The sequence below is a fragment of the Tenrec ecaudatus genome, chromosome 3, assembly GCF_050624435.1.
Source record: "Tenrec ecaudatus isolate mTenEca1 chromosome 3, mTenEca1.hap1, whole genome shotgun sequence".
In the NCBI taxonomy this organism is placed as follows: domain Eukaryota; kingdom Metazoa; phylum Chordata; class Mammalia; order Afrosoricida; family Tenrecidae; genus Tenrec; species Tenrec ecaudatus.
In genome coordinates, this window is record NC_134532.1 from 2,394,522 (window position 1) to 2,404,948 (window position 10,427).

General features: G+C 41.6%; 1 non-coding gene across 1 annotated transcript; it reads left to right on the forward strand.

Moving 5' to 3' along the window:
* Window positions 1-2,570: 2,570 nt before the first annotated feature.
* LOC142443910 (U2 spliceosomal RNA) lies at window positions 2,571-2,761 on the forward strand. Its single transcript, XR_012783635.1, has one exon. It is a non-coding gene; the product is annotated as a U2 spliceosomal RNA (small nuclear RNA).
* The last annotated feature ends 7,666 nt before the right edge of the window (window positions 2,762-10,427 follow it).

The following is a 10,427-nucleotide window of genomic DNA, read 5'->3' on the forward strand; positions in this document are numbered from 1 at the left end:
CACTGTACCACTCTTTTCAACTTAATGCCTGTACACAACTCTTTAACAATTTATAAGTTCCAAACAGACAATATAGAATCATATTTGCACTTAATAAGATGCAACTAAAACTATACAACTGAAAATACACCAGTGCCATTTACATTTTATAGAAGTGGATAATACAAAAATATTTTGTTTGCCAGTTATTGGTCTATGAACATCTACACCTGAATATTATATCCTTCTCAACATCGTCCCCCTTTTCCTGTTCCCTACATCCATTTAGGAGAAGAGAAAACTCATCAGGGGGAAGATTCTCCCTTGTTTCACTTATTTAAGACTAAAGACAACCATAACGTTTTTAAATTAGCCACTTTATGTCTTTATCACCACCCTTTTGTACTTCCAATTTTTAACCTCTTAAATTCCTATCAAGTAGTGATTTGAGGAAACAAGCATGTTCTGTGGTGTGAAGAATCTTCATTCTAATTTTAAATTTATATGACTGCATTCACATTGTTGTTAAATGCTATAGAGTCGGTCCTAACTCATAGCAACCCCATGTACAACAGAATTAAACATGGCCCCGTCTTGTGCATTCCGCTCAGAATTATTCTTATATTTAAACCCATTGTTGAAACCACTGTGTCAATCCATATTTTCCACTTTTGTGCTAACCCTTTAGTGTATGAAGCCTGGTGTCCTTCCCTATGGGCAGATCTCTCTTCACAACATCCAAAGTACAGGAGATGAAGTCTTGCAATACTGATCTCTAAGGAGCATTCTGGTTATGTTTTCTCCGAGACAGATCTCTTTGTCCCTTTGACAATTTATGGTACTTTCAATTATCTTTGCCAACACTTTAATTCAAATGCATAAAATTCTTCAGTTTTCCTTAGTCAATGCATAATTCCACATGCCTTTAAGGTGAATGAAAATGCCATGACTTGGGACAGGCACATCTTAGTTCTGAAAGTAATATTTTTGCTTGTCAAACAGGACAGGACATGACTGGAAACACTTGATCCAGAATTTTGTAACTGGCATTGAACAGAAACCCGTTCTCGCTGCATCGCTGTTAATAAGTTCAATAAACTCCTCTTGTGCTGTCTCAGGAGCATCTTTTCTTTTCATCCATTTTTTCCCCCAAAGCTGAAGTTTCATTTGGAATGATTGGATCTTTTCAGATACATGGAGGCATGTTGCATTTGGTCTTTGCACTGATAAATTTAACTCATTCAAGATGTCAAAGATGTCAACCAAGTAAGTTATTTTCTGCAGTTCAATTTTATTGCTGAAAAGTGCTTCGAATGGCAATCTTGCTTTCTGATTAAAAAACGTTTTGAGTTCATCACGAAGCTCAAAAACATGTTTTAAAACCTTTTCTCTCGACGGTCATCTCCCTTCAGTGTGAAATAGCAGGGCATTATTCGGCGCATCCTATTCATTGTACAGTTGTGAAAACAGCCAACTGTTTAAAGTGCTCGCCTTTACAACACTGACAGAACGTATGACACTTTTCATTACTTCCTGCAACTCTTGTGACAGCGTCTTCATTGCTAATATTTGCAGATGAATCATACAGTGAGTTCCGATGAATTTCAGTGACTCATTCAGCACCAAACGTTGAAATCCAGATCAACATCCTAGCACAGCTGGGGCACCATCTGTGCAAACACCACAAACTTTTTCCCAAAAGATCTTATGCTCTTTCAGAAATGAACCAAATGTGTCAAATACATCATGTGCAGTAATTGTCATCTCAAGAGGGTTGCAAAAGAGAAACTCATCTTTAAACTCACCATCATTAATATACCTCACGTAAACCAGTCATTGTGAACAATTTATAATGTCTGTAGATTCATCAAGCTGGAAGCTAAATATTGTTAGTGGAGCAGATTTAATTTCCTGGATGACCTGATGAAGAATATAGGCAGACATGTCATCTATTCTTCTGTGGACAGTGTCATTAGATAAGGAAATTGCACTCAATTTCGAGCATAACTAGACAATGCCTTTGGCCACTGGCAACAGTAAATCCTCAGCAATGGTGTGAGGTTTCATAGCTCTGGCGATTCTGAGTGCCACCAAATATGAAGCTTCAATGGTTGTAGAGTTTTATTTGTGGTACTTGCCACCAGTGTCAAGTCTGGCTTTCTTGAGTCCATCAGCCTTGCTTCTAAAATAGTTGGTATCCTTGCCAGCAAAGCTCAGATGCTTGCTATCAAAATGGCGTTTACATTTGTCTGGCTTCTTAGATTCAGCTAATAGAACTTCACAACAAACAACAAATTGTGGTTTCTCAATTCCTGCTGTAATTATCTGGGTAAAATCATACTGTAAAAAATCCTCATTGTTATCTTTTCTTAACCTTCTTCTCTACATGATCCATTGTCGTGGGATGGTTTGCTAATGAAAATAATATATAACAATAACTTTAATAGTACAAAAGATGATACGTGGCATAGTTCAGTCAATACAGTTCATTAAAGTTTCCTATGAATTACCATCCTCTATATTGTTGTGTGGTTTTTTTTTACATACCTATTACTATCACAAGGAGACAGTGTTCACATCAAACACAGTTGATCGCTTCTCGGCCTTTTGGCTAAGATCCCGTGTAGTATCTCTTCTTATCAGTTTAATATCTGATACGTCCTCTGTCCAAGGGCAATATAGTAAATGGATTTTTGGAATTAGGAGATGGAATAGGAGCTTACTCCATCCACTCCACGCATCAACTTGGTATTGCAGTACTTCTAGGAATGGTGCACAAGAAAAAAGGGGAAAAAATACACAGCTGAATGTAAAAAGACCGATTAGCAGTCAGATTAAGTTCCCATGGTACAGATATAGATTTTTTGTAGTAGTTGATGATTATACAGTAAATGATTTTACATTTACCATGAAGTGTCGTGTTACCTCCAACACTACTGCTTTCAAGACGGTAGCTGCTTTTAACAGAATAGCTGCTTTCAACACAGCAGCTGCTTTCTACACACATGTGTGACTGGTCTGCACAAGGACACTATGACACCAACCGGTCACATACACCTGTATGTGATGGGGTTGGCGTGATGATGTCACCACGCCATATACTCATATGTGAGCATACCTGCATGTGGGTGGACCAGCCTTTAGATGGATAGAGGAGCAGTGTCTCAGTTCCTAAGACCATTGGAAACATGTGTTTTCTGATGGTCTTAGGTGGCCTCTGCGAAAGGGTTGCTTGACCCCCAAAGGGAGTTGAGAACTGCTGCTTTAAGAGGTTGTATTCAGTAGATTTACCTAGTGTAATACCTACTTTGAGCTCTTGATTGCTACTTTCATGGGTATTGATTGTGGACCCAAGTAAAATAATTTCAATCTTTTCTCAATTTAGAATGGTATATCCATAAGCAGTGGCAAACCTGGGGCAGGCCATCCATCAAGTCAGCAAGCAGTATGCATAAGCTCCCAAAATCAAACATGTTGGGTTCTAGTCAACTCCTATAGCCATTCTAAGTTAGGTCAATAGGCACTGTAGCAAGTTCTGGAGTTTCATACGTGTCTCCCACAGCTTCAAATCACTGGCCCCTTCACAAAATGTTTGCAACCCTAGCCTTCTTGGGCTAGATCATGCCACAGGTTCAGGTTACGTGCAACTTTTTAAGCTTCAAACCAATCAGATCATTATCTTCTCTCTTCCCTAGTCCCTGTGGACCAGACCCACAGATGTCAACGGCCAGACTCAACCCATCTCTATATTGCCGTCTTCCCCTCCATTCCACTCAACAAATGAATTTAGGTGTCTAGCAGACTTCCTTGAACTTTCAGTCCTTCTGGGGGGCGGGAGGCAGTTGGGGTTGAGAGTCTGATAGGAGCCGACTTTTCCAGCCTAGGTACAGCCACAAGTAAATTTCTTGCTCAAAGTTCAAAAATCCAGAGTCACCTTTTTTGCTCCCTTGTTCCTTTGGCTCTTCTAGTTGCTGGTCTTATGCAATTCAAATGCCCTGACTCTCAAAGTACTCCGTGGGGCTGACCTGTTCTAAACTTTCTACCTTGGCTTCAAACCAAAAGCCATTTCTTCCAGGCAATTCTTAATGGACCTTTCAGAGAATCTAATCACAAAGGCTGAAGTGAATAGTCTTAAACAATCTTGAATATAATTACTATATTCATTTCTATCTTACTTTATATCAATAACAGTGTTTAGGAGAAATCAATATACTTTTAATACTGCCAGATCCTAAGTCCAATTCTGCTCAAACCACTCAATTTCAAAATTCTCAGACTCCATTCATATGCACATGCGCTTGGGCCTGTGGCAGGGTGTATTTAGCAGGCCTGATCTTTTAGCAGTCATTAATTCTTAGTAATATGTCTTTTGCCCCAGGAAAGTCTTACAGCCTCTTTCCCCTGAACTACAATTTAGCATCCATACACTCCTTTCACCCATTACATGTAAAAATAATGTGATAGTTATATAACATATTGTCAATTTGGGACTTGAGAGGATTAAGAGTGAAGGGGTGGTGTCTAGTCTGTCCATCAGGCCATAGTCAATGAGGCCTCTGTGTGAGCATGGTCTTCTGAGCATTCTTCTGGGAAATCCCGCATTATTTCCTTGGAGGCAGGAGACACCTCTCTCTTTCTGCTCATTCCCTGGGAGACATTGCAGCTGACAAGACACATGGAACTACTCTAGTGCCCTGAGCTGGAGAAACCACCTGGATCTACCCTAATGTAACCAGACCTCTGAATCTGGAGAAGCCACATAGAGACCCATGCCAGCGCTGAGATGCTTACTCCACTGGATCAAACACTTTCTATCCACTAGCCTGGAATCATGTTGCATTCGACATCATTGCACGTGTTTCCCGAGTGTGAAGAGGACTTTATAGATTCGTATCAGACATATGGGCTAATATCAGACTATGAGGTTGGACTGGATAGGGTTGGGATGGTTTCTTAATGTATAATTACTCTTTATATAAAATTCTCTCTTATACACATATGAATTTGTTTCACTAGTCTACCCAGACTAACACAAATAACAAAACAAAGTTTCTAAGACTCTAAAGTTCTATTTCCCATGCTCTTTCTAGATACTGAGTATATAGCCTGTATCTGACCTCCTCTGACTATCCAAAAGAGAAAGAAATTCCAGCTTCACCTACTTGTGATAAGGCAGAAAACAAACATGTCTCCATCCTCCATCCTTGTGATTTGCTTCTCTAGAATCCCACTCCTTTGGTACCAAATTGTACTAGATTGCATTCTCTAGAGGAAGAAGCAAAACCAGCGACGCTCATATAAGTATATTAAAGAACTTTATACTAAGAAGGGATTTTGTAGCAAGAAGGCTGTCCAATCAAGTCCACCTCAAGTCCCTGAGGCCCATGCTAGCTGGAGCCCTCTTCAGCCCCCGACCAGCCAATGAAGCAAAAAGTGAATGGAGAAGTTGGACAATTGAAGGCAGATGGGTACATGCTTTCATGGATCCAAGGTCAGTGGAGAATATAACAGGACACTCACAGCTCTCAGGGTTGGTGGCCCACATGGGGCCATCCTTGGAGGCAGATACAGAACCCAAGAAAGCAAGAAGGAAAAGCCAAGAGAAAGAGAGCGAAAGATTCTTGGTATCTCTCATAAAAAATCCACACCCCAGGAAGGTGTAATTAACTCCCCGATTGACAGGTAGGACGTCACCCCTACTTCCACTCAGGGACCAAAAAAGTAGCATAAAATCTAGCCACCATAGCCATGAACAAATGAATGTCTGAGAATGTTTGGTCCACCCTTATCATTAAAATACACTCAACATCGAGGAGTCAGCGTTTCCCAATTTTATTGTTAGATTCCTCAGGTGGGAAATGCCTTGGTCCTTAGCTTCACACAAGAAAGAATTCACTCCGAGGCCTAGTGTGTGATCCAAGTGAGTTTTTATTTATTTATTTATTTATTTTTTCCCTTTCAAGTTCTGTTTTAATTGAATGTGCTTTGCAAAGACCTTCTCCACCTGGGTTTCTTTTTTTTTTTTTTAACAATTTATTGGGGCTGATACAATTCTTTACACAGTTCATACATATACATACATCAATTGTATAAAGCACATCTGTACAGTCTTTGTCCTAATCATTTTTTTCTCTTTTCTTCTTTTACATTTTATTAGGGACTCCAACAACTCTTACCACAATCCATACATATACGTACATCAATTGTATAAAGCACATCCATACATTCCCTGCCCCAATCATTCTCAAGGCATTTGCTCTCCACTTAAGCCCCTAGCATCAGGTCCTCTTTTCCCCCCCGCCCCTCCCTCCCCTTTCCCCCCTCCCTCATATGCCCTTGGTAATTCATACCTCGTTATTTTGTCATATATTGCCCTATTCGGGGTCTCCCTTCCCCCCTTCTCTGCTGTCCCTCTCCCAGGGAAGAGGTCACATGTGGATCCTTGTAATCAGTTCCCCCTTTCCAACCCACTCACCCTCCACTCTCCCAGCATCGTCCCTCACACCCTTGGTCCTGAAGGTATCATCCACCCTGGATTCCCTGTACCTCCAACCCTCATATGTACCAGTGTACAGCCTCTGTCCTATCCAGCCCTGCAAGGTAGAATTCGGATCATGGTAGTTGGGGGGAGGAAGCATCCAGGATCTGGGGGAAAGCTGTGTTCTTCATCAATACTACCTCACACCCTAGTTAACCCATCTCCTCTCCTAAGCCCCTCTATGAGGGGATCTCCATTGGCCAACACTTGGGCCTTGGGTCTCCACTCTGCACTTCCCCCTTCATTTAATATAATATATATATACACATACATATATACATATACACATATATACACATACATACACACACATATCTTTTTTTTTTTTTTCATGATGCCTTATATCTGGTCCCTTGGGCACCTCGTGATCGCACTGGCCGGTGTGCTTCTTCCATGTGGGCTTATTTGTTTCTGAGCGAGATGGCCGCTTGTTCACCTTCAAGCCTTTAAGACCCCAGACACTATCTCTTTTGATAGCCGGGCACCATCAGCTTTCTTCACCACATTTGCTTGTGCACCCATTTGTCTTCAGCGATCCTATCATGGAGGTGTGCAGTCAATGATATGATTTTTTGTTCTTTGATGCCTGGTAACTGATCCCTTTGGGACCACTCGATCACACAGGCTGGTGTGTTCTTCCATGTGGACTTTGTTGCTTCTGAGCTAGATGGCCGCTTGTTTATCTTCAAGCCTTTAAGACCCCAGTCACTATCTCTTTTGATAGCCGGGCACCATCAGCTTTCTTCACCACATTTACTTGTTCACACACTTTGGCTCCAGCCGTTGTTTCGGGAGAGTGAGCATCATAGAGTTCCAATTTAATAAAAGAAGGTATTCATGCATAGAGGGAGTGTTTGAGTAGAGGCCCAAGGTCCTTCCACCACCTTAATACTTGACCTATAAATATAGACACAAAGATCTATTTCCCCAACCTCCTATATATATATGCATGTACATGTCTTTGTCTAGACCTCCATGAATGCCCTTTGACTCCTAGCTCTTTCCTCCATCTCCCTTGACCTTCCTCCTGCCCTACTACCATGCTTCATCGCCCCCTGGGCTAGAGTATACCTCTTCTCTAAGCAACCTTACCCTTGATCATTTCCCATCAGGCCTGCCACTCCCCCTTCTCTACCCTTTGGGGTCCCATGTTTTTCCCTTGTCCCTGGGTTTGTTAACACCACTTCCTTACTCCCCCCCCTACCCCCCACCCCAAGTCCCCCCGGAACTGTCGGTCCCGTTGTTTTTCATCCAGATAGTTCATCCAGCCTGTCCTATTCAGACAGACCTGTGGGGTCACTAACATGCACGAAAACTAGACAGAGGAACACAAAGCAACAGTATACAACCAGACAACAATACAACCAAAACAAACCACTGAAAAAGAACAGAACAAAACAGTTCACAAGAGAAAAGCTTGTAGTTAGTTCAGGGATCTTTGCTGGCCCTTAGGAGCGTTTTCCAGTCCAGTCTGTTGGGGCACCACGCCCTGGCCCCAAAGTCCGCTTTCAGCATTCCCTGGGGACCTTACCACTCCATTCCCTTGCTGTTCCGCTGCATTCCCCCAGTGATTTGCCTCGGTGTGGTGGGATCAGGTCAGGTGCAATTCCCACACTGTGTCTCCGGTGCTGTCCCCTGTATCGCCCTTAGTCACTGAGGGGCATCATGTCTCATAGTAGGGCCAGCCATGTTGTTCTCTCTGTGGACTGACTGCTCTACTCAGGAACATCATCATCACGGCCTGGTGGGCCAGGCTGTGCTCCACTCTCTCCTCCTGCCCCTTCATCTGCTCCCGTGTGCTCTGATCAAATATGTCCATCTCCCATAGCTGCAGGGTCAATGTCGTCCTTTGGAACAAGTTCTTTTCGGTGGAGGGGCAGGAATCCACTTAATTTATGGTGCTGGGGCCAGCCTCCCAGACCTCTCCACCGGTTCCGTCCTCCACGCCGGGATATTGCATTCACACCTTGCGACACTGGGTTGAAGTCTGGTCCCACTTTCCCTGTGGAGATATAAACCATACCCTCCCCTTGGGTGGATTAATGCCCCATTTCTGTCATGCTGATTGTACCAAGTGAGTTTTTATAAAGGACAGAACTTTCAGGTTTTACAGTTAACACATGTGGCGACCTGAGACCCAAGAGCGGGAGACCCGGGCCAGGCTGAGCAGAATCACAGAGGAACAACTGGAAAAGAGGAAGGTGGTCTCCAGGTTCCAGCCGTTTGGAGCCTGCGGCTCAGAGGCATGGTTGATGGTACTGGATTAAGCCCACTTGGCCTACTTTGAGTCAATCCAAGTGTGCTGTCCACCTACATGTACTTCCCACCTTGCCCACAGGCCTGAATTGGTGCATGCCCTTTAGCCTTTACTGGCTTCTAACTTCCAGGAGGGGGCCCAGAGGCACAGAGAGGAACAGAATGGCTACCTGACAGAATGGTTTCCAACGTGCTGGACTAATTTTTAGCATTAATATAACGATGAGCTGCTGTTAATTATAAAGTTTCCATGGGGCAATTTTTCATTAATGTATAGCCTCTTTCTTCTTTCTAGTCTATTCTTAATCTAGACGTTCCACTGATACCTGTTCCACATAGGTGACCCTACTGGTATTTGCAAGGTTAGTGGAACGGCATCCAACATTACAGCAATGCGTCAGGGGTCACGGTTGACAAATTAACAGACTAGTGGGTATCTGGGACCTAACATAAAGTTAGTATAAAATTATGGCAACTTTGTCTACACTAAATTCTATTATTCATTTGTAACAGTGTAAATATGGAAGAAATGCTCATTTTACATGATTTAAATATGCAACTTTTCAGTAATTTTAATACAAATAAACATTCCTTTTTAAATTATTTTATAAACTGAAAAAATGTTGTTTGCCAAAATAAAATCAGTACTACTGCCCTTTTGGAAATTTTGGATAGCAGATTCCGACCCGAGGAGAAGGACAGCTATTAAAATTTTTTCCTAGACATCTTTTGGATATAAAAATGGAAAACTAGACTAATCCCATGATTGACAACTATATAAATGAATGTAAACATCTGCATGAATAAGAGTATAACATTATGAAATATTGTTGGGTACATTCAATAATTTAGATGTTGAATTTATCATATTTAAAATAAAATGAAGGAATTTTCTTCATGTAAATGAGTTATTTTAATTACACAGGAGATGAACATGTGTGAGGTTTTGCATCATATTTCACATTAATGGAATTCAAATGCAGTCTGGAACTTATTTTATGTTTATTTATTCATACAATGATGTTAAGTGCATGCTCTAGGTAGTATACAAGATATGGGGAAAACATAGCTATGGCCCCTGAGTTGTTGATTTTCAGAGCGAGAGAGGAAGTAAATGTAGAGATCATAAAATATGACTGTGCATACATAAAAATGTGCTAAGTCCCAAGAAGTTGCTAGAGAAACAAAATGTTGAACAAGTCATCCTTAACTCAGAGGCCCTCTGAGTAAAGAGTCAGGTAAGCTGTTGTCTGATGCCACACCACTTAAACTGAGGCCTGAACATTCGAGAAGAAGTAAGCCTAGTAAGATTAGGATTGAGGCATACCTAATTCAGAGATTCAGAATCCAAAAGAGGCTGAAATAGGAAAATGGGTTGAATCTACTCTTAGCTTTTAAAACCTCAGAATTAGAACGATATAGGAAAGCAGGTTTGAGCTGGTTCAAGGGCAGATCCTACGGAACTTTGTGAGCTATGCGTGAACATGCGAGAGTACTACGAAGTCATTTCAACCAGAGGAGCTAGGTAATCTTTATATTTCAAAAACCATTACTTTGACGTTTGTATAGAAAAATGGTCTGGCATAAAACAAAACGGATGATGGGGGACTACATAAATTGCCTTTTATTACTATGAGGAAGAGAACAATGACAT